This window comes from Danio rerio, chromosome 17, assembly GCF_049306965.1.
Source record: "Danio rerio strain Tuebingen ecotype United States chromosome 17, GRCz12tu, whole genome shotgun sequence".
NCBI lineage: Eukaryota > Metazoa > Chordata > Actinopteri > Cypriniformes > Danionidae > Danio > Danio rerio.
Genome location: NC_133192.1, coordinates 27,858,471 through 27,883,998, shown reverse-complemented (window position 1 = coordinate 27,883,998; position 25,528 = coordinate 27,858,471).

Here is a 25,528-nt window from a genome sequence, read left to right as displayed (position 1 = left end):
CAACGGCCAACGACACCACTGGAATAGGAAGTGCCCAGAATTCAAGGACCAACCATCTCCTCAACGCTTGATGTGGTCCCCGCCTTCTGGACGATACCTGTACATCCAAATGACCAGCATAAGCTAGCTTTCACCTTGAACAACAGACACTAAACGATCATGAGTTGCCCCGTCGGCTAGGCCAACTCACCAGCCGAAAGCAACACCCTCCTGAACAAAGCATATGCCGATGCTTATGTTAGAGGCAACCTCATCTACGTTGATGACACCCTTAATGAATGTACCACCGTGTCTGGCCACTCAAAGGAGATAGTCCATGGCCTACAACAGTTGACTGGCTAGCGCAAAGACTACCGCCTAGCAAGGTCTCCGAACTGAGCAGCTCCCTAAGTGGGTGCAACTACTCCAGACACATCATTAAGAACTGTTCAAAGACTTCTCGACCCGTGACCACCCTGTCAAAAAGGGCTGTCCTTCTGTTTGATGGAAGGTCAACAGCTGGCCACGATTGAAGTGAGACAACGTCTAAGCATATGCAAGTAAGACACTCCTTGCGCCAGAAGGCAAATACTAAGACTGTGTAACAACATCGCTCTGCACGGTGGGTGCCATTTCAACAGCTATTCTCCAACTTCTTTGGAGCACAGAAGCCATCATAGACACCTGCCACCAACATGTCATGTTACTGAACAGTCAGCGCATCCGGGATGGCATAAAGACTAAGGCCAGTACGGCCATGCGGCCGATGGCCCCCTAGGGCCACTGTATTGACACTTGTTACACCTCTGCCAACCTGTCATTCAAGTACTCCCAAGTACTGGGATGAGAATGCGTGCCAAGGTATGCCCACAACCTGTGTCGATGGATGCTCCCACAACCACCGCAGTATGCAGAAATGGCAGCCACCATTGTAACCCTTCAAAGCACAGCAGCCCATGACATCAGAGTGCACTTAGCTGCAGACTCCAACTTGCTAGACTCTGTTTCACGTTCCACCTCCCAGGGGGGAAACAAAAGGCTTCAGAACTGCCCACCACAAGCCCGTGAAACGTCAACACTTTTTCTTCTTCCCAAGTAGGCGACCACAACACTGACCACCACATCATGGTCGTCTACAGAAGAAGATAAGAACAGTTCAAACTTTCAGGCACTGACAAGGACCTGAATGACTGGACCGATGCCCTTACCAAGAAGGTGCATCACACGGTGGACCATGGTCACCACCCAACCAAAACCCCGAGATCTGGCAGCTGTAACCAGCAGCCAACAACCCTGCCTAGCCTAGCTGCCACATCCAATCTCACCAGCCCGACAAATGTCGCAAACGACATTGCGACCACGTAGGCATCTGACTCCTCACGTCAGACCAGTTTTATTTTTTTACTTTTACTTTGTCTCGTTTTGTTAGTTTTCCACCACTCACCCCACCTACCACCCGATCCTTCTGTCTGACCTCAGCTTCAACACAGATGTCACTCAACACCTCCTACATCTTAAAAAAAAAAAACTGGTGCATGTGAATCCTTTTTGGGTTGTCCCTGAAGACCCCACGACACCACAGTTCGTGCTGCCTCAGAGCCAGAGGGGGGTAATGCTAATGTACTGACCCTGCACACAGCAAAACATGCCCAGGGCGCTGATTCACCGAGCACCACAGCAACAGAGAAACCATCCTCTCATGATCAGACACCCAGATGGATCGGGCGGGACACTTCCATGGGCTCACAAGGAGCAACAATTTTTTTTTTTTGTGTTTTTCTCTCCTTCGCTTTCTCTTCCCCTTGAACTCATATGCCAGTACACCAAATGGGTAGAGTGTCTCTCAGCACCGACGACACAGCCCAGACCATGGCATATCTTCTGATGATGTAAACAACTTGGACAGAGGCACCCACCCTGCACTACCAACATCACACAGGAAGGGCAAAGACTCCTGGTTGTATACGCTCAGCTGCATAGCAGCCAACCGTCAAACCTACGTATCACAACCAGAGTAACAAACACTGGGCCACAAGCCAGGAAAGGGGGTAGAGACCCTGCAGCCGGCGTCACAGTAGAATGCCCAGCCAAGCACAGTCATCACAGACACCACCTACTCTCTCCCCTGTTCCCTCTCTCTCTCTCGCTCTCTCTCTTCCTTTCCTACACAGGATACAGCCACGATCCTGTACCTCAGTCTCACCAGAAGACCACTGCAACCTCACAACTATACTCCTCTATCACTCATCTCTGGAAAACTGCGGAACAACTACCACTCCGTGCCTCCCGACAACAGGGAAGCACACATTAACAAGGGCCTCGCCATTCAATAAGATGCAAGCACCAGTGAACAAGTGCACCGCCATACTCCCACGAGCCTTTCAGCGGAAAGCTGGGAAAGGAAAGGAACGCCAAGGAGCTGCATCCACGTTGATCGAAATGAAACTCCGTCCAGCTGACTCAGGAACGGACATCGAGGGGCCCTCACTTCCTGCCCAACCAACAAGTTAAGTTAGATCCCAACCAACCGGGTTTTCTCCGAACCACGTTGTTTGGGAAGAGGGGGACTGTAACATATTGTAACCTGCATTCTGGAGATAAACATTCCATTTAACATTCCAGAAAACAATCTGGGTGAATCGCCAGGACAATAAAATCACTTGGTGACGAAAAGTCTGGCTTGGTAATCCCTTGGTGACATGTTAACAAGTCTGGGAGACTTCACAGAACCACTCTCTGCCTACTTCAAGAGAACGTGACAGATAAGATAAGAAAAGGAAAAAAAACTCTTTAGCCAACATTCTGCTCACAGACAAGACATTCCTCAAAATTAAACAAAGACATTTATAACCCAAATCTCTTGTTTAATTTCATTTAACTTTTGTAATGTGTACAATACCTGATATAGACTATACACATTCACGCTTGCAGGCCTTTTTAAAAGCATCAAGGATGTAAGGATATGGGAACTATGTGATGTACTTGTAGAGTGTTTGGTGTCAATAGAATGCCCTCGACATTTTATAACACATGATGCATAGATCGAGACCATAACTCGCATTGTTTTATTCTTTAAAGCCCTGTATTAAATGCCTGTCCGCATGCTTTAGGCGAGCGCTCAAATTTGCATACGCGCAGCCCAGAGACAAAGGAAGGTTCGCGCGCAAACTTTCCCCTGAAATCATTGGTCAGAATGCTGTACGGGTTGTCACGTGACCCGCAGGTATAAGCACACTTTCCCCCAAACATCTGGGCAGAAAGAGAACGTCCCAAAAAGAAGAACATCATTGACGGTGGCCTTCGGGCCACACGTGGCTTCCTAAGCCGCATGGACTTTTTCCCGCCACGTTTTCTTTATTTTCCGGCAAAGTAAATTCAGTTTAAAGTTTGCGATCGTGTTCGTCCGAACTGCATTACAAACTCCACGCATCAAAGGACATCAAGAGTAGTTTTCATCACGACGGAAGAGAGACGCATAAAAGAGACCTCCAGACATGAAAAACCAGGTGATTTTAGTTATGCGATTAAGCTGTGCCCCTTTTTATCAAAAAGGTGTTTTTTTATATAACCTTGGTGGTCCTTAATGGTGCGTGTGGAACTGAAAGTTTTGTCACTCTTTAATCTGAAATCTATATTTTCTAGCTTTACTATTTCTCTTTGCTGTTACACGTTCTATAGACCCGATATCTCCACATGGTTTACCTTTGTTTTGTGTTTAATGTATGTTTGTGCGTTTGTTTGTTCGTTACGTCTGACTAGTCAATAAATTCCATTATAATCAAATGAATTGTATTGTTTGCCTCACGAGAAAATGTCACTGAAATACAGATTCCCCTGCCTAGTTATTATAAGTTGTTTAAAACTTTTGAATGATTAATCTACTTCACAAGAAGTAGCAATTAAATTCCCTTCTTCTAAATGAATAGATTACAGTGTCCGCTCGGAAGAGCGGCGGCTCTGCTTGTGTTCGTTTGGTCAAATTGACAATAAATTGATCCGGAATATTAATGATTAATAATAATTCGTTATTGTTGATAATTAATATTCATAATCTGGGAATCCGCTCGGTCGCGCGAGCATGATCATTTACAATCATATGTTTGTTTGACCAAACTGACTGAAGCTTAAGCCGGAATATTAATAATTAAGAATAAACCGTTATTGTTGATTATTAATATTCATAAAATGAGCTAATTTCATGTTACAGTAATTATAAGTATTGTTAAACATAGTGTTTAACATTATGATCATCAACTACTAATTTCATATGCATTATACAGCATATTTCAATAGCCCCTTTCACACAGACGTTTATGCAAAATTACAGGCAATTTTTACGGAAAGGGATCATGTGTAAAAAGGCCCTTTTTGAAAATACCAGTAAATTTGTTACAGCAATTTTCAGAAAAGAGAAGTTGTAACATTACCGGTAATTTGCCGGAATGCTGGGCTGTGTGAACGCAGAAGGAAAACTGGCAGAAAAGCTTGTTCATGTTTAGGACTCACTGACATGAGACATGTACTCCAGCCAATCAGAACATTCAGACACAATTACATTAACGCTGTTTATGAAAATAAAAGCATTTTAAATACTTTTTTTCAGACACATTTAGCTGCTAGTTGTTAGTCTGATAGCGTTTCTATGTTAGTTCTAAATGCCAAAAAAATGTGTAAAAAATTATCGATAAAATGTTTTGGATAAACTGCTGTTTCTTTACCTTCAAATTCTGCTGCAGTGCTCCAGTTAGTGCCAGCACACACATTTGTGCATCTTGACTTGCGAAAATGTTCTTCCACATTTTTTCGACAAAGTTGTTCTCAAAACCTATCCATCCACAGAAATTGTAATGTAGCAAAATGTGTAAACATTTAGCTGTGGTTTGCGATTTTGCCTTTGGATGTCTCTGAAACAAAGCAGCTGCATAAACGCTGAAGCTTTAAATAAAAGTAAAACCACAAACAAAAGCTTAACCACTTTTTATGTTTACAAATACAAGCGCAGCAGTTCAGAGGTCTGTTCTGGTTAATGATGTCAGAATTTACCGCTATTTTGGAATTGATGTGTGAACGGCCTTTTCCGGAATAATTCCGGAACGTTCTTGCCTGCATAAACAGCAATTTTTTTTATTTACCTGTGAAGTTGTTCCAAAAATTTACCGGATATTTACTGATATTACTGTATCAAAAGGGCTTGTCTTTACTCAGCGGTCAGTTTCCTATCACATATTAAGGTGAAAGTGTCCTCAAAGAAGATATTTCTCATCCATTGAATTCAAGCAATAATGCTAAGTTACTCTGACCAAAGAGTTGACCTGTGTGTACAAGAATAAGTATTCAAGTCATTCAGGGGAAACAGTGCCACCCCCCAGTGAAGCAATATATCAGGAGGAGCGTCTGCGACAGATATGACGCTGGTGATCAGCTTTCACCGTGCCTCCAGCCCAGACCAATTAGAGCTCTTGGTAAAGGTGTTATCCTTCAATCCCACTTTCATCTCGCTGAATGAGGTGATGAAGAGGGGACAGAGAGAAAGAAAAGCACAATGTGATAAAGGTTGATGGAAGTTTAATGAGACAGAAAGTTCACATTTAGCAAGGTACTGGAAAGCAAGAAACTCTGAACACAGAGACACAGCCTTTTAAAGGGAAGGGGAATTGTTACATGACAATGTGAGCCTTTTTATTGAGATAAAAAAAACATGAATCGATCTTTACGGGACACTTAGTTAATACTCCATTTTAACCAATCTTGGAGAAAAAAAAGTTTATTATTTATATATATATATACATATTTATATATAAAATAGTCCATTACAGACTGCTTCAATCTGGTCTGCCTGAATAGTGATTGACACAGCTATGAAATGATGTTTTCAGTCCACTCGGCAATCCATTCAGTTAATTAAGTGAAGGCCAAAGGTGCCCAATATCAATAACCCTGCCACATGCTGCCAATTTCACTGTCATCTGCGCTCTTTCTTTGTGCTCTGGTGCTTTTAGCAGATATAACGTCTTTACAATGTTGCCATTAGTTGTTCAAATATAGCTCTCATATTTCCCCTGGTGGCATTTAAGACTGATTTCCTGATCAATGGCTGTTTAGGGACAAAGGTTTTCAGGCAAGTTTGATAGGAAAAGCCACATCTCAGAATAACAGGTGCTAGTGCTGCCATGAATAGAGAGGTAAAGTATGGTCCAAGAACTGAGCCTTGAGGCACCCCACTAGCTAGATGTCTTCAACCTGAAGGACTGACCTGAGTTAAGATTTAGAGTGCAATTCCTGAGATTAATTGTTATTGAAGTTGACAGGAAGATCTGATGGAATAAATTAGTCAATTGACTTTGAAATTAACTTGTAAAATTGTGGGTTTTTTTCACGTTAACTTATTCTTTACCAATGTGCCCTTTAAGCAATAGATGGAGAATATTTTTAGAGAGAGATTCTGGCTGTGTGTGTGTGTGTTTGCACATGCTTATTATTCATTTAAAATATTTATTGCTGGTACAGCCTAAATTTCAAAATGTTAAAGCTATTATAAACCACAGAATGTAAAATAAGCTTGTCTGGATCATGGAGTACTGTATGTGGGTGAAATGCACATCTAATTTATGGAATGAGCACCGGTGTTTTATGCAAATAAAATGTGCGTGAGTGGAAATGCATTTTGTCAGTGCTGCATGTGTTCCAAACATAAAATTAGTCAGGTTACACTCGACACTCCATAATGAAGAGCAATCATTTTTAAATCAATGGTTTGTTATAATCAGAAGTGTCATAGCCATTCAAACACATTGCATGTGTAAGTAGATTTAAAATGCAGCTTTTACACTTTGATAATCTTCTCATTCATTCATTTACTCATTTTCCTTTGGCTTAGTTTCTGACTTATCAGGGGTTGCCACAGTGTAATGAATCACTAACTGCTCTTACAGCATACCAGCATATTTAGCATAAAAATGTCCATATACAGTTTACACATACTCTTAAAAAGCATACCATTTACTGTTTAAGGTAAAAAATGTACCATAGACTATTTGCTTGCCCTGATTATCTCCTTTTTCTTATATGTATTTAGCCATGCAGAGCCTGTATTATATTTGCTATATTTTACAAGTGGGCAAAAGCCAGCACACTCCCGTTCCATCATCTCAGAGCTGATAAGCGAGTATTGACTTCCATGGCCAATGATCGAGCAGCTGTCCACTAAAACCTACTTGAAATTGATTTATGCTAATAATTGTTTTGGCAAAGCCAACTTAATTTCAACTAAATCCTCATGTGGTGTTACTGCAGAAATCCTGATTAGCGTGTACAGGATTTGACACAGGATGCGAGTCTGAACAGAACAGGCCGCAGATCCTGGAAATCTCCCCGGCTGTTTGTTGTATTGTGCATGAAACAGAATGGCTAACGTTTATGCTTCATATCCAGCAAGGCCTAGCACTCCCGGTAGAGCCAGAGTGTCACTAATGGAAAATCTCACAGCCTGACGCTCTTGTGACGAGCCAGGCTCAGCTGAGGGAAGTGATGTGGTACGGCCAGTCCTGCTCACTGACAGCTAACGCACTGCGCTCGGCTCGCTCACTTTGTGTTTCCTCCATCGGGAGATGAATGTTTTGTGGAGGAGAGATGAGAGAATCTGTGTGCTGAATACTTGAATGCTGCATGTTCCAGAAGCTTGGACACTGCAGAAAACAGCAACAATACATGAACATGGAAAGGGATCTGCACTGAATTTGGCTTCAATGTTGCTTCATGATTTGATGATGATGATGATGATGATGTAACAAAATTGCACCCCCCTGACCATACACAAACATCACAAATTTCAGGGGAAGACAGGTCAGATGACAGGTAGCTTTTAGAAAGAGGAAATAAGATTTTGAATTTGGGAAGAGTAAGGCAATAAAAAAAATAAAAATCCTATCAGACTGTCCTTGAATTAGGGCAGTGTGAGATCAGGGGAAAAAAGCTCCAGAAACCAAGTAAATAAACACATAGACAAGAAAGCAATAGTTTATATCCTACTTATTATTATTAATATTATTACTAATAATAATAATAATCACTATAATTATGGTAGGATATATATATATATATATATATATATATATATATATATATATATATATATATATATATATATATATATATATATATATATGCCATTTGACAAAATGGTAGGACAAAATGGTAGGAAATATTTTTGGTACATCCAGCAAAAATTAATCGAGCAAAAATTAGTTCTTAGTATGTCACTAAAATGCAATATTTATACCTCAATTAAACAGAAAATCAGGCAAATAACTGAAAAAAGGTTCAGTTTTTCTAAAAAACAAAAACAAAAAAACAACCACCTCTTTTAATAAGCTGGCCTTAGTGTAATGTTGGAATAATATTTATTAATTTATAAAGAGAGAGTTTAATATAAACTTCTGTTAATTTTAGCCATAGTGCAAATGACACATGTTTCATATATCTCATTTATAAAAAATGGAGTACAGGCTGTAGTTTTACTGACACATTGTTTCTGCAGTTAGCTTTCAGGGCATATTATTCACAGATTATATCAGTCTGCTATAACATGTGTTAAAGTGAGAGAAACTCGAGCATAAACAGCATTATCATGATGGACTCATTCAGTAGCGAACTTGAGTTTAGGTGACACTTTTTATTAAAAAAAAGCTCCTTATGTCCACCTTTTTTGCCACTGCCACCCTTACTTGTGTGTGTCACACACCTTATTGTTTCACTGGAAATTCTCCTGTGCAGGTTTTGGCACTGTTACTTCTGAATGCAGCTACAGCCTCTCACATGAGAGCAGGAAAAGGCATAGCCAATCACAACGTTCATATGTATTTGGAGGTGCTGAATTAAATTGTGATAAGTGAATTCAATGATTGGTGGGGACATTTCAATAGTTGGTGGATATTGGTGGGGACACGTCCCCTTTGTCCATGCTAAATCTATGCCCATGCCTTATGGAGATTTTATGTTATAACTAATGTGGTTTAAATGATAGATCTGTGACAGAGAAACAACGGTTTTGTGAAACACCCGTTCTTTGCCCAAATGATGCATCATATAATGATAGTTCAGCCGCGAGTTACATCGTTGTTTGGGAAATGCACCCCTGGTCAGGTGGCTTTTGTAATTCGACTATGACTGAAACCAAATGTCCAATGCTAGACATGAACTTATTAGTGACATTAACAGTATTTTGAGATGACACATTGAAAAAGCTAACTGATTGACCCCAATTCCAAGAATAACTTTTCTCAGTTGTCAGAAACCTCCTTGTTAGGGATTTGCTTCTTTGGCACAGAAACAAACCATCTTCTTGCTTCTCATTTAAGTCTAAACTACAGCTGAGTTCTGTATGTATCATTTATCGTTATCAATATGTATAATTTATCACTTTGAGGCTCTGCAGAACTGCATAAAAGGCCTAAAAAGCATAACGATGCCTTTAAATTATGTCAAAGGTAATCTAAATGCAATCACACAGTGAAAGTGCAAATACCAACACCCCCATCTACCCCCTGCCTTTTTTAGTCTTTTTTTTATTTAAAAATCGATCAAACTCTGCATTTATCTGAAGTCTAGGCCTTGTTGTCTAAAAGAGCTGCTGCCCAAATATGACAGCAGAACATTTTGTAAATTAGCACCAGAGAACTGCAGTGTGTCTCCACTGGAATTTTGTGCCCTGAGGCTGGAACAAGATTTAAAAGTTAGAATTAATATTTTATTCTGCATGCAGTGTACAGTATATAAAGCACAGAAGCTGATGGCTTTTTTATGTACATGTGGACTCTGAATGCAAATCATCTCTGACGAAGCCTAGCGATATTTTCATTTGTCTCACTGTCATTAGTTTCAGTCTCAAGTGGCAAATGCCCAGTGAGTGTCTGCTCACTGACCCACTGACGCATTGCACACCAAACTGGCAAATGCTACCTGCAGCCTGGCACTCCTTAATCCGGTTGGCCGTCTTCAGTGCAATTTCCGGCAGTCTGGGTGCATCAGTCCACCTGGAAGCAAATCTGTGTTTACAAGACTGTTACAATGAGCTGTTATGTGGAAGAACTAATTACTGGATGTGCCAAGATATGCCAGATTTCTGGTTTCATATCTTTGAAGGATATTAGGAGTTTTACAAACTTGTGTAATATGAAAATTTCATTACTATTTGTATGACGTCAATAGTAAAGAATAGTGTCATGGTTGACGAATCTGTGCTCCTTCTGTGTTGTGTGTGTATGTGTGTATGGTTGCGTGGTTGTCAGTTTTGTGTTTACTTATCGTCAGCTGTGCGGTCAAATGGATTTGTTGTTACCAGCACTTTTTTCGTTGCCTAGCACCAATCAGCTGACACATCAGCACGCCACAGGTGTTGCGCATTATGCCTATATCAAGCCAGCGTTTCTGTTTCATTTTGTCAGTTTGTTGTTGTTCATGTCTGTGTTCCGTCAGGCCCTTCTCATTGATTATAGCTGGTGGTGAGTTGCTGTTTGAAGTTGGACTGCACCTTTTGGACTTGGTCTGCACTCACCTATTATACCTTATTGTGCTGAGCTCGGATTGATTCACTGTTTGAGTTATGTCTTTGTGTTCACTTGCAACTGGGTCCTTATTTGTGACAAAATATGTATGATATTTAGAAAAGATGTAAGTATGAAGGTCCACTCATGATCCTATCTATAACCACTGCTGGTGAGTTTGTGTGAAGAATATTGTACAAAAGTGTGCGAATGTAATTTGTATAAAACAGAAAGTGTTGAAGTTGGGATTTGTATCAACTAGCAAATAAAGATTTCCATCAGCATCACTGGTAACTAATTGCTTCTCGAACAGAACACATTTTCTCTCAGTTCCATGTCCCCCATCACGTCTGTCTCATTATTAGTCTTTCTCTTTCTGACTTGTCAAGAATTCAAAGTCAAGTTGGACTCCATTAGCGAGCCTGCAGCATCACGACTGGATGACATTTTTATGGAAATGTGGTTTGTTCATGCTGCTCAGACTTTAAAGTTGGAATAAAATGGAAATTTGCACCATTAGTGCATTAGATTTTCTGAATACTTGGTATTGATCTTTTTTGTGAACTGTTCATCAGTACTTGTCTGTCTTTCTGTCTGTCTGTCTGTCTATCTATCTATCTATCTATCTATCTATCTATCTATCTATCTATCTATCTATCTATCTATCTATCTATCTATCTATCTATCTATCTATCTATCTATCTATCTATATATATATATATATATATATATATATATATATATATATATATATATATATATATATATATATATATTTGGTCCGTCTTATAACTTATGCATGATTTCTCTTATCATTCAGGCCACTTAAAACCACCATGTTTTACATTGACCCAATATTGCATTATGATCTGTAGACAATAGCTGTAATGTGAAGTGGACAATGACAAGGAGGTGTGGAAGCAAATGCAGATTTATTGACAGGAAAATAGTCAGGCAAGCAACAGTCAACACAGGGGCAAACAGATGTACATAGGAAATCCAGAGTCGTAGTCAAATAGAAGGCGAGTGGTCAGAAGGCAGGCAGCAGACAGAAGTAAACCATGAAACAAGGCAAGAAAAACAAGTCGTAATACAAAAAATACTTTTCACTATAGTCCATGTAATCAGTTCATGAGCAGCTCCCACTCGTGACTGTGTGAAACCAACGGAATGAGGAATAGGTGTGTGTGAGTGGTGCATGACTGGAACTTGTAGTCCCAGCCTGATCTCACGAGAAAACTTAAGTACTTTACATTTGGCCAGTTCAGTGGCTAATTCGTATGAATTCGTAAGAGTTCAGTTGTACGAAATCATATGATTTTAAAAAGGAGACGTGGCACCTAACCCCACCCCTAAACCCAACCGTCATTGGGGGATGAGCAAGTCGTACTAAATTGTACGAATTAGATCGTACGAATTCATACAAATTAGCCACTAAATCAAAAAGTTACGAATTGCCGTGAGATTGTGTTGGTAGTCCATACACTGGCAGATTTTCAGTTCTGCTAGATCGCTGGTGATCATAACAGTAGCTTAGTATTTGTTTGTAATTGATTAAATGTAGTGTTAAAGTGACTTACCTTTCAGAACATCCAAAAATCATAACATTTTATAATTGTATTTAACTTTATTAAACAGCTTTCGAAAAACTTTAGAATTTTTGGAGAGTCACTTTGTAGTTTGCTCTGTTGCTGCATCACTAAAAATAAACAAAAGTGCCTTTTGCAACAGTGTTAGTCAATAAGGGCCATCTTAAAGACAACTCTTATTTTGAGATTATAAACCATCATATTTGATGTTTGTGTATGGATGTTTTTTCTTCTTCAATGATTAGCTGTCTACATGCCAGAATTACTGACCTTGTATGTCTGCAACCTCTTAAGCACACAGTCATAGCTAGCAAACTCAAAAACTCACACAGCAGACCAGGAGTGCGTTTTCCAAACAACGATGTAACTCGCAGCTAAACTATCATAGTACGATGCATCGTTTGATAAAAAAACTATGCAGTGATGAGTGTTTCCCAAAACCCGTAGTTTCTCGGTCGCAGATCCATCGCTTGAACAACGTTCGTTATAACATAAATGTAGGATAACATAAACCCATAATGATGCTCTAAACTGGGTGGAGTGACTATTTCTTTAGAGAAAGCCTTATAATTGATTTGTGCAAATTATATTGTTTTACACGCACACATTTAAAATAAAATCCAATATTAGATTTGGTAAATCATGCACTCGCTTTCCATATTAACTGAAATATATATATATATATATATATATATATATATATATATATATATATATATATATATATATATATATATATATATATATATATATATATATATATATAAATGGCACACAGGGCCTATGTTTGCTTTACTAATATTATTGAGAATTTGAACATTATAAATTCTATTCTAAAACATATCACTTACAAAAGCTAACATGTATTCTAATACCATACATAAATCGTATAAATAAATAAATAATGAGGTTATTTATTATGAAATAAAATGAAAAAAAATCATACTTTTACAATTTGACACATGTAAACCACTGCAGAAATTCTAACAAGCAGGCCCATGTCATATACAGTACAGATGCTTAATAAATAACCCACTATAAATATAATTAAAAGAATTAACGTATGCGTTTTGTTTTCACAAGCTTTGGAGACGTATAAATTCCGCTTTTAAATAATAGGTCACCTATAGCTTTCACCATGAGGCTGTGTTCAAAATGACATCAATGTTTTCAAAGTGCATTGTAAAGCACAAATGTAAACATGAAAATCGCTAAAACTGAAGTATAAAAATAGTTTGGAAGCAAATTACACCTAAGAGAGATAAGCTTAATGCTTTTTTATTTTTATTAATTTCAACTTTGAATGTTAGAATGTTCTAAATGAATAGGGCATAGAGGGGATAAGTGGGAATAGAACACAATAGAACTATGTTTCTAACTACAGCTCCAGAGCTGTAGTTGCGAGCCCTCAAGTTTGCGACTGTTCATTGGTGCGACGGATTTGAGAAACGGCAAATCAACAAACTATGTTTGTAACGACGGACCTTGCGACTTTAGTTGGCTAACGATGGTTTTGGGAAACGCATTCCAGGTCAGAACATGACACTCCAGCAGTAACACAATCTGTCCATGGTGGGAAATAAAACACTGTTGTGGTAAAAGGGCAGGAGCTCGATCACATGTCAAACAAATTTACTATAGAATCAAATATGAAATAGTCATCATTTTAAACCTGTGCCACATCTGGTTTTCTAAGCACTTAAAAAAATGAGTGTCACTACTTTAATATTTATAAAACAATCCAGCTATAGTTATTTTCTAGAGGGTCCTGGTTGGTTTAGTGGAGAAACACCCCCCATTTAAAATATGACAGACATTAAAAAGAGTTCCTTATATTTATATATTATTATTAATGTTTCTACTGGTTAGCTTACCACGGCAAGCCTAATTTACCTTCTTTTTTATCTATTTCTCAGTCTCTTCTTTTGGTCTTTCTCACTTTCTCTCTCTGGCCTTCATTAATGAGGTTTTTGAGTGGCTCTTGCCTGTCTTCTTTCTGAAGGGTCCTCACTGGTACCGGGACTCCTTTCTGATTTTAATGGGAGAAACCTACAACTTCAGCATCCCATAATTCCCTTGTGCTGTTCCCTCTTCTCACAACCAGTGGGGTTTGAAACAATTGACATAGACATACTGACTAGATGTCTCTGTTTTCAAGAGATGGTCTGTGGATAGAGCTGTGGTCACCACTTAAGTTGTCTGAACCACTGTCGGAATATATATTTTTTAACAGATTGTTTCAAGTTATGTATGTCTTTTCTTGATAACTTAGCCTATATGTCCTTTTACATAAGCCATGTATTTGTAGATATTAAACATTGAATAGAATCAAATTGACCTCTTGGATAAATGGGAGGCCAACTAACAAATAATTTAAACAAATATGTTTACCTATGTTTTATGTGTTTTAGTCAAGTTCATGACAAGTTCATTATGTGTTTTAGTCAAGTTCATGACTGTCAAGTTCATGACAATGATCATTTTGGAGGCCTTCAACGTTCACATTGTTGCAAATGATACCTGACATCTCCCTTTATGCTAAACTACGAAAACAAGCGTTTGTGAAAACAGCCACATTTTGCATACGCATATTTGCAGCCTGCAAGAAAACGTAAGTAATTTACGGTTTGCCAGTTTAGTGGCTAATTTGTACAAATTCGTACGAGTTCAGTCGTACGAAATTGTACGATTTTAAAAAGGAGGCGTGGCACCTAACCCCACCCCTAAAACCTGAGCACATTGTACGTAAATGTACGAATTAGATCGTACTAATTTGTACGAATTAGCCACTAAATAAAAAGTTATGAATTGCTGTGAAATTGTGTTGATATTTGATGTAAGTAACTAATTCTAAATAACTAAACCCACACAGAAATGCCAACTGACCCAGCCGTGGCTCAAACCAGCAACCTTCTGCTGTAAAGTGACAGTCCTACCCATTGTGCCACCATGCAGCCCTAAATTTTAATTTGATATCTTGCTAGTTTATACTTTCCAAGTAAATGTTTCTTGATTTAAGATTGTTTTGATGTCAGTAAAAGAAGATAAAAGAAGAGGAAATATTGAAGAAGTTACATTTTACAGCAGCAAAGCCATTTAGTATCCAAAACTTTAGGGAAACAAAAAACAGTGTAGCATTATCTGAATGTGTAAACTATGTTCAGATTTTGTTCAGAAATCTTCTTCACTTTAATTCAGGTTTGAGTTGTAAGCCTTAAGTGTAGACAGTGTGAGCAGAATTACTGTATTTTTGTTTTGGGCTGTAGGGAGTCCCTTTGTAGGATGGCTGTGTTTGTTTACTGCTTTGCAGTCTTAACACTCACTTGTAGTTTTTCTTTTGTCTGTGGTTTTTACACTTGCACACACAAACACAGTGTTTTCAGTCTTGTGCACGCACACAGAGTGTTTGCTGAGGTGCACTGAAGCTTGGCTGAGAACTGGTTAACTCTCTTGAATTGGGACGATGGGAACGGGTCTTAGGAGTGCTGGTGGAAGCAGTCAGCCACTTTCCCCTCTGTGGGTCACACTATTCTGACAGAATGACCTACAAAACAGCATGTTTCTGTACAAGCACTTCCTGAGTCATTTATACACCACTGAATCCCATCAGACTGGAGAAAAGAGAAGCCTCTGCTTCACACATCAGCTCCTCTGCAGTTCTGCAGCTATACATGATTCCCACAGCTTAGGCAGATTTGAATTTAGCCCTGCAAAACAATTACAATATTTATTTTCATAAAATGTTGGATAATTACTATTTTTTTTAAGAAATTATCAAAATAATATTCATAGATGAATATGCAGGAGTAGATTACTTCTGGGCCAGCTGGCATTTCTGTGTGGAGTTTGCATGTTCTTCCCATGTTCGCGTGGGTTTCCTCTGGGGGCTTTAGTTTCCACCACAGTCCAAAGACATGCACTATAGGTCAATTAAATAAACTAAATTGGTATATGGGTGTTTCCCAGTACTGGGTAGTGCCAAGGGCATCTGCTGCATAAAACATATGCTGGAGTAGTTGGCGGTTTAATCCACTCTCGCCACCTCTGATAAGAGCTGTAAAAATATGTAAACTGATGGAACTGTTAAATTATTGAAGAAAATAATAAAAGAAAAATTAATCATCAAAAATAAATGTTGAAGGTCCGTTGATTCAAATTTGGATGAGCACACTCTGGAAGTCATAAATCAGAATTTATGTATGATTAACATCTGCCTTTTATAATATCTTCCAACAACATGGCTTCTTAATATTAGATTTTTTTCAATATTGTACAAAAAAGCTTTTATGAAAAAACAAAACCTGCAATAAATGTTCAAAATTAAACAAGGTTCCCCTTTCTGTCTGTTTTTTCCCCCACAGATTTTTTTTTCCCCAAAAGTAAATCATTGTAATGCAGACAATTTTAAATCAATGATAATGCTAATTTTATGAGTTAGATGAAACTAATTTCTGCATTCATGTCAATGAGGGGTACTCCAGCCTTGCTGATGAGGCCATAGGACTAACTAACAGAAGAAGTGTTACAAAACCCTGCTGTTTCACATATCCGCACAGGATTTTACACATCATTGGAAAGCTGTAAGTTGTAAACAAAATAACTATAAATTAGCTGTTTTTCATATTTTGTGATTCAAGTTTTTACTTTTCCCCATTTATTTATGCTTTTGAATTGTATTAAGTATTTTCTAGTTTGGTCTTGAATTTTAATTTTCTGTTATTTTACAGACTTATTTCTCTCTATATTAATTCTTATGAATTTTATTATTTTTAAACTAATAAAATGCCAATTAAAGTCACTTTGTTAAAGTGTAGAGTTGATATTTGTACATCAAAAATTCAAAGAGCAAGATCAAGGTCTTATAATGCAATTCACAACAGAGTTAAAACTTGTGAATCACAAAATGCAGACCCTTTAAATAACCAGATTTTTATTATTTTTTTTTTTTTACAGTGTAGTATAGTGAAAAAAGGTATATTTTAGATCACTTCAATTTACAATATGTCTTGATTTGTTCAATCAGTTTGAAACTTTTAAGCATGGTATTGGTATGGCTTTTTCATTCAGTTGATTTCCATACTGCATACATGCTGTGTAAAACATGGAAAATCAGTTTCTCCTAAGCTGTCACCCAAGGAGGTTAGCTCTTTTTCCCTAAGTAGATTGAATTGATAACTAAATTATCTATCACATGATGGTTCATAATTGCCTTAGCTGGATTTTCTGATGTGAATGTTATGAGGCAAGAGGTCAGTGTGACTGTTTTCTGAATCTAAAGCAATTGACAGGTCACAGTACACTGGACATAAAAGAAATCAGCTGTTTGTTTACTGTTGTTGGGATGTTTTAACGGCGTTGTTGTTGACCTCAGATAGTGTTTCCTAACAGATTCTTCCTGGTTCCATAAAGAATCAGAAAGGTGCATGGAAACGATTCCAAGCAGGAACAAAACACAATCAGCCCTTCCTCAGACAGACAACACAGCGGTTCATGATGATAAATGGCTTTACTGTCAGCCTGAATAACTGAAGTTGCTGCCTTTAGCCCAATCACTGTCATCAAAGAACTATCATGGCTGTCACACTACAATAATGGAAACCGGCAAGAATCAGTCACTACTCAAAACAGTGAGCGTGTGTTTGTCACATTTTTTGTATAAAGTTGTTACAGATATATATCAGAAAAACAAACATACACATTAATCGTTGACACTTTGTCATGTTAATCTTATAGAAGTCTGTTTTTAAATTTTCATACAGCTTTTGGTGTTTTTAATGCAATTCTAAGATTTATGTATTGCAAAAAATATTTAATCTTTTGATTCAATATTTTTATTCAATATTTAAATTCTCTGTAATTTAGTGTTCTGATGATGAAGGGCACACATGTTTCAATTTGATGAGAAATGTGTGTCTGGGGAGCAAGTTGGTAAAGGCAATGATGTAGTGTTGATGTTTGTATACTTAGGGTTGAAAGATAACCAAAAAGTGCAGTCAATAAATAAAAAAATAAAGAGTCATTCATTCATTCATTCATTTTCTTTTCGGCCTTTAATGATCAGGGGTTGCCGATCATTAATTAGTAATGAACCGCCAACTTATCCATCACATGTTTTACGCAGTGGATGCCATTCCAGCCGCAACCCAACACTGGGAAGATCAAAAAGGTTTTATCTTTTAATTAGGAAATGTAAACTTTGAAAAGCTGAAATAAAAGTGATATCATCTCAGAACTGTGAAAAGAAAAAAGTTATTTTTTTTGTGCAATTTTTGCAAAACTATTTGGAACTTGAAATCGTGACATGCAAACTGGCAGTTCTGTGAAAAATCTGACCAATTGCAAATTAAAGAACTTGAAACTGAAAGATTTAAAATCACAATTCTGAGAAGCAAAGTGAAACTTTAAATGTATTTTGTTGTATGAACTCCGAAATCCAAATAAAATAAACTTTAAAAGTGAAAAGTGATAAAAAATAAAATAGAAACTAATAAATAATGGTTTTTTTTGAAGATATAAACTTACAATTGCGAGTTAACAATTGTCAAAAAACTGTGACTTCATAGTTTAGGCTCACAGTTCATACTTTTTTCTTAGAATTATTTCATACTCAAAAAGTGTGCAATAAAGTAAAAACTGCGAGATTAACCTGCAATTACTACGGTAAAATTAAAAAGTCGTTACTGGTTATATTTTTGGGCAAAAAAGTCTGCAGAATCATATATAAACAAATCTTATATGTATACACTTTTTTCATACAATTAAACCAAATGCCATCCAAAACAACATTAAACCCCATTTGTTTTCATTGTACACTCTCAGAAATAAAGGTATACAAGCTGTCACTGGGGTGGTACCTTTTTAAAAGGTACACATTTGTATTTGAAGGGTCCAAATTGGTACCTCAAAGGTATATATTAGTACCTCCAAACTTTAGGTGGAACACTTTTGTTCTTTTTAGGTACTAATATGTACCCTTGAGGTATTAATATGGACCCTTTAGGTACAAATTTGCACCTTTTGAAAAGGTACCACCCCAGTGATAGCTTGCATGCCATTTCTGAGAGTGTATGGACAAAGTACACTACCAGTCAAAAGTTTGGGGTCAGTAGGATTTTTAAATCTTCTCCTGCTCACCAAGTTTTTTGATTTTTATTTGATCAAAAATACAGTACAAATTGTAAAATGTTATTGCACTATAAAATAACTGTTCAAAAAATATTTAATTTAATAATTTAATCCAAGGATTTTAAATATGAAGCTTCATTACCCCAGTCTTCGGAGTCATGTAATGCTTCAGGAATCACTCTAATATTAATTCTTCTTCTTCTTCTTAAAATAATAATAATAACTAGAATTGTACATTTCCTAAAGGAAATGTGAATGGGGTTTGCGTGGCAAATCGATGGGGTACAAAATGGTACTAAACTGGGCAATAGCACTGGAAAGGTAAGAAATGGTGGTTGCTAAGGTGTTGCTAGGCGGTTGCTAGGGTGTCCTGAGTGGTTGCTAGGTGGTTGCTAAGGTATTGCTAGGTGGTTGCTAGGGCATTCTAAGTGGTTGCTAAGGTGTTGCTAGGCGGTTGCTAGGGTGTCCTGAGTAGTTGCTAGGTGGTTGCTAAGGTGTTGCTAGGTGGTTGCTAGGATGTCCTAAGTGGTTGCTAGGTGGTTGCTAAGGTGTTGCTAGGTGGTTGCTAGGGTATTCTAAGTGGTTGCTAAGAAGTTGCTAGGCAGTTGCTAGGGTGTCCTGAGTGGTTGCTAGGTGGTTGCTAAGGTGTTGCTAGGCGGTTGCTAGGGTGTTCTGAGTGGTTGCTAGGTGGTTGCTAAGGTTTTGCTAGGTGGTTGCTAGGGTATTCTAAGTGGTTGCTAAGGTGTTGCTAGGCGGTTGCTAGGGTGTCCTGAGTGGTCGCTAGGCCCTTACTAAGGCATTACTAGGCGGTTGCTAGGTGGTTGCTAGGCGGTTGCTAGGGTAATTTGGGTGGTTGCTAGGTGGTTGCTAGGGTACTCTGGGTGGTTACTAGGCAAGCCTCACATACATGCCTGATAAAATATTTATACTTAGTAAGCATTTCTAGCAAGTTACAGTACTTGGCTAGTCAATATTTGCATGTAGCTAGTCACTGCTAGCATGTGTAGCATATAGGAAGTTCCGTTTGCTAGCATGAGTCAAACGAGCCAATCCCCAAGTCTCTACGATGTTCCGATGCTGAGATATAGCTGTTGATGAACGGTTGCTAGGGTACTCTGTTTTGTTGCTATGGGCGAGGTTACAGAGTGAACTTGAATGTGGTTGGCTGTCCAAGTCAAATGAACCAACCCCCATGTCTCTATGACACCGCTATGCAAAGATATGCATGTAGGCCTATTTTAATGGCAGTCTATGGGACCAGTTTGGGGGCGTGGCTTGTGAGCTTCATTATCATATTGAGATGCTCATTGGTTGTCTGAGTCAGATGAGCCAACCCCCAAGTCAATAGGACACTGCTAAGCAAAGATATGCATGTAGACCAGTTACAATGGCAGTCTATGGGACCAGTTTGGGGGCGTGGCTTGTGAGCTTCATTATCATATTGGAAAGCTCATTGGTTGTCTCAGTCCAATGAGCCGAGCCCCAAGTCTATAGGACACTGTTATGCAAAGATATGCATGTAGACCAGTTAAAATGGCAGTAAATGGACCAGTTATTAAGGGTATTTAAATGGATTTGGGGGCGTGGCTTAAGAGCTTCATTATCATATTGAAAAGCTGATTGGTTGTCTGAGTCAAATGAGCCTTCCCCCAAGTCTGTATAACACTGCTATGCAATGATATGCACCTAGCCTTATTATAATAGAAGTCTATGGGACCAATTTGGGGGCGTGGCTTGTGAGCTTCATTATCATATAGTGATGCTGATTGGTTGCCTATGTCAAATGAGCCCACCCCCATGTCTCTATGACACTCCTATGTAATGTTATTGATGTGTGACATTTATAATGGAAGTCAATGGGATCTGCAATGGGACATCCCACCCCATGTTAAGTCAATGGGGCACTTATTAGGGGTCTTTAAATGGTTTGGGGGGGCGTGGCTTGTGAGCTTCAAAATCATATTGAGATGCTGATTGGTTGCCTCAGTCAAATAAGCCAACCCCTAAGTCTATGACACTGCTATGTAATGTGATTGACATGTAAGTCAAGAAATGAATGGGAGTCAATGGGCAATGTAAAGTCAATGGGGACCCCTTTGGGACGTCCTAGCACCCCAGGGGTACAACTTATACCCCCTTTCGGGGTATGTTCTCATGTAGGCTGCAACCCCCTACAGATGTTGCGAATCCCATATTTCTACGAATTTCACACTTGGCGCTATAACGCTTCAAAGGTCGTCCCATTTCGCGGGGGCGTTAGTGCTCTTCTAGAAAAATGAATTGGAGTCAATGGGGCCAATGTAAGTCAATGGGAGCACTTTGGGACGTCCTAGAGCCCCAGGGGTACAACTTATACCCCCTTGCGGGGTATGTTCTCACTTAGGCTGCAACCCCCTACAGATGATGTGAATCCCATATTTCTATGAATTTCACACTTGGCGCTACAATCTGTCAAAGTTGGGCGTAATGTTAAGTCAATGCGTTTTGGGGGGTCCCAAAACCACCCACCCCTTATAAAAGTCATAGCACACCATTCCCGATAAAGCCGCACGATTTGAGCCCACTTTCAAGGGTCTGGGACGAAAGCTGCGGGACTAGTTACGCGCCGAAAAAGTGTACGGAAGAAGAAGAAGAAGAAGAAGACAGAATAATAAACCAGGCACAATAGTAAGAATGGACTTTGCCTATGGCAAACCCCATTAATAATAATAATAATAATAATAATAATAATAATAATAATAATAATAATAATTATTATTATTATTATTATTATTAATGTAACAGTAATGAAAGCAATAATGATAGAAGTAATAATTTCCTTTGAAACTACATACAATAGTAAAGCAGTTATTTAAAATTAATAAATATTTAACAATCCAACATTTGTTTTTATAATTGATAAACGGCGCCTTGATGAACACAATTTTATTTAAAAAAAAAAAAAAACTTTTGACTGGTAGTGTATGTATAGAACTACAAAAAAACATATAAAAGAGAATGTGCATTTTGAGAAACATTATCACTTCAAAATTTAAATGTTTTGTTGCACAGCAAAATGAAGCATTCCGCAGGCTGAGAAACAGCTTATAATACGTAAGAGCATGAATGATCCCTTTCAGGAGACCCATTCCTGTAAATGGCAGATTAACCTTAAACTACCCAGAACAGTATTACAATACTGGGAAATGTCATTTAAAGTTTTGATGTGAAAAGTTGAAGGTGATGATTACAGCGAATGTGAAGTAATCTTGTTAAAGCACAGCATAGGGGTGCAAATTATAGGCTAATGCCGGCGTCACACTCCAAAAATAATGACACAATTCATTTTATAATTTTACTTTCAACCGAGGTCCTTCACGGCCAGCGGAAGCACTCTTATGGGCTTTGAGATGTCGGAGGTCTGAGATTGAAAGGGAAATGTGGTGAGGCTTTTTCATGCTCTGTTCCTTCCTCTCTTGCAGATGCTGACACATTGAAGTAACAGGACTTTAACTGTTACTGACGTTTCAATATAAACAAGCCCTGCTAGAAATCCACAGGGAATTATGTATTTCAGGCAGTCTTTCCCTGACCAAAGTCGATGTCTTCTGAGATTTAAGGAAGTGTTTGACAGATGTGCTCGTACTGCAGTGTCCTTGGAGTTTGGACGGATTGGAGAAAGAGAGTGTTAAATGCTTTATTGATATATAGAAATGGCTGCACAGTAAAAGGGCTAGTTTTGTTTATGTGTTTGGTCAGCTACTGTACTGTAAAAAGGTTAGTTAGAGTCTCACATACAGAGTAGATGAAAACCTTGCCATTTAAAATGGGTAAAGAAGTCCAAATTTCTTATGCATCCTTTCATGTCTTATGTCTGTATAAATAAGACTGGAAATATGAAATTCAATTTAATTTCCCCTATTTACAAACAGTTTTCATCATGACTCTTGTGATAAGGTAACACTTTATAATAACTAGCTAATGGCTCACAGGGACATAACAAAAAAGAGGGACACCCAAGAAAGCCAAAATTATATAACATATAACATAACTTATTAAAGAAACAGTTTTAAACAACTTATATGTGTAAATATGTTACAAACATATGTAAATATAGTTTTCAGGAATCAGTAGTGTTTCAGATGTAGGTGTATGCATGAATATGTAAAGTAAAGTAGCAATGTATAAAATAATTAAATATAACAAAACAAAAAGTCTAGTTCAAAGCAGCAGTCCTCTTCCAAAAGCCAGCCATAGGATTTTAAAAGGTCCTGAGCAGTAAATGACAGGTGTTTCCTATAGCAATTAGATTAAGGCAGAGCCAACCCTCAGTCCCAACCAGACAGACTCCTAGGTCAAAGGACACCCCTCCGCTTAAGACAGGGGTCTGTCAAGAATCCTTGAAATGAAACATTCACTTATTCATTCATTTTCTCTTCGACTTAGTCCCTTCTGGGGTCGCCACAGTGGAACTTACCTGGCACATGCCTTTTTATGCAGCGGATGCCCTTCCAGTAGCAACCCAGCAATAGGGAATTACCCATACCCTCTTGCACACACTCACACTGCGGCCAATTTAGCTTATTCAATTCACTTGTAGCCTTTGGAATTTGGGGGACACCGGAGCCCCCCGAGGAAATCCATGCGAGCACGGGGAGAACATTAAAACTTCACACAGAAATGCCAACTGACCCTGCCGAGGCTCGAACCGGCGACCTTCTTGCTATATTCTAATCATTTACAGGAGCTCGCTATAACACGTCTGCAACCACATGCTCAAGTCCGTGTGAGAATGTCTAGTAAGTGAGTCTGCAAAAAAAGTGAAAAACAATGACCAACACATCAGCCTTTGATTTAAACAATGAAAATAATTCAAAAATGTCAATGGGTTGTGGTCAGTGTAACTAATAACCAGTTCAGCACTTGAACAACTATAAATATCAAAATGCTGTAACGCCCAAATCAAAGCTAAAGTCTTCTTTTTTATTACCACTGAATATTTCAACTGATAAGTATTACATTTGCGTGAAAATAAACAAACATGCTAAATCATTCCATTTTTATTTGCCTGCTGAAGAACAGCCCCAACCCCCACTTGGGAAAAAAAAAATGCCCACTCAAATCAAGAAGCCACCAGAACAGCCAGAATAGTTAGCGGTTCATTACTATGCCAACAGAAAATGAATGAATGAATGAGTTGTAATGTACTTGAAACAGAGTATTGCCTTGTAAACTTAAAAACGAATTACTCAACAGTGTTACTTGCCACTTAATTCCATTCACTAGATTACATTCAAATTAACAAACTTGCTAAAAAAAACCTGTGTGTAAAGAAAATCTAAAATTGTTGTCTGCATCAAACTAAAAATCAATAAAAAAAAAAAAAAAATTCTTTATTTTAAAATGAAGCTACTCCTATTTCAGGCAAGACATTTCAAATGAGCCTTGTATCAACCAAGTCATATGACTTAAATGGCACTCAGAGGTATTTTACCTCTTTTGCAAGATGTAAAATAAGACTTTGGTGTCAGCTCAAAATACTCGGATAATTTATTATATAATGTTGAATCTGCTTCTATGCATTGCATACACAAATGCTTGTTTTTGCAGTGTAAGTCCTTCAAACATTCCTTTCGCATTCATATTCTCAACCTACCAAATGTTTTTTTCGTCCTCACACAGATAACAGAAGCTGCAAGAAGGATTTTTTTTTCTGGTGAGTCTGCCAATAGTACATCTCACATTGTGGATTTTATCTCTGATTGTGTCTCTGTCAACAATGTCTGTCAGTACTGTATGTTATCTTCATGTGAGTGAACTTCATTTATCATTCATTTAGTGAAGTGATTGGGTAAACATTGAAAATCGAATTCACAGTTATTTACTTTATTACGAGAAGAATTTAATTAATCTGTTGCTCTCAAATACATTAATTAAATGAAACCTCTGGCATGTGATGAGTTCATTACACTTGTTTCTTGAGGTGAAATGATATATCGAATGTTTGGAGTGCAACATGAAAACATATCGAATCAGAACTGAAGCGTCTTCAGACATCCTCATGCAGGGCTCATTCAGATGGTCAGACTCCATTAAAATGTGTGCTCATACACCACAATCAATAAGCAACTCTCTGTGCTGTAATATTTACGAGACTGTGCCTCTCTTTTTGATCGCTGGCTGAGAAATGCTCACTAACAAGACTATCAAGGCTACTTGGAAGGGAGAGTTTGCCCAAGAAAACTCTTATAAACAGAAGTTAGTTTGCTGATATTTAGTCAAACTGCGATGGGACTTTTCACAGTTTGACTTATT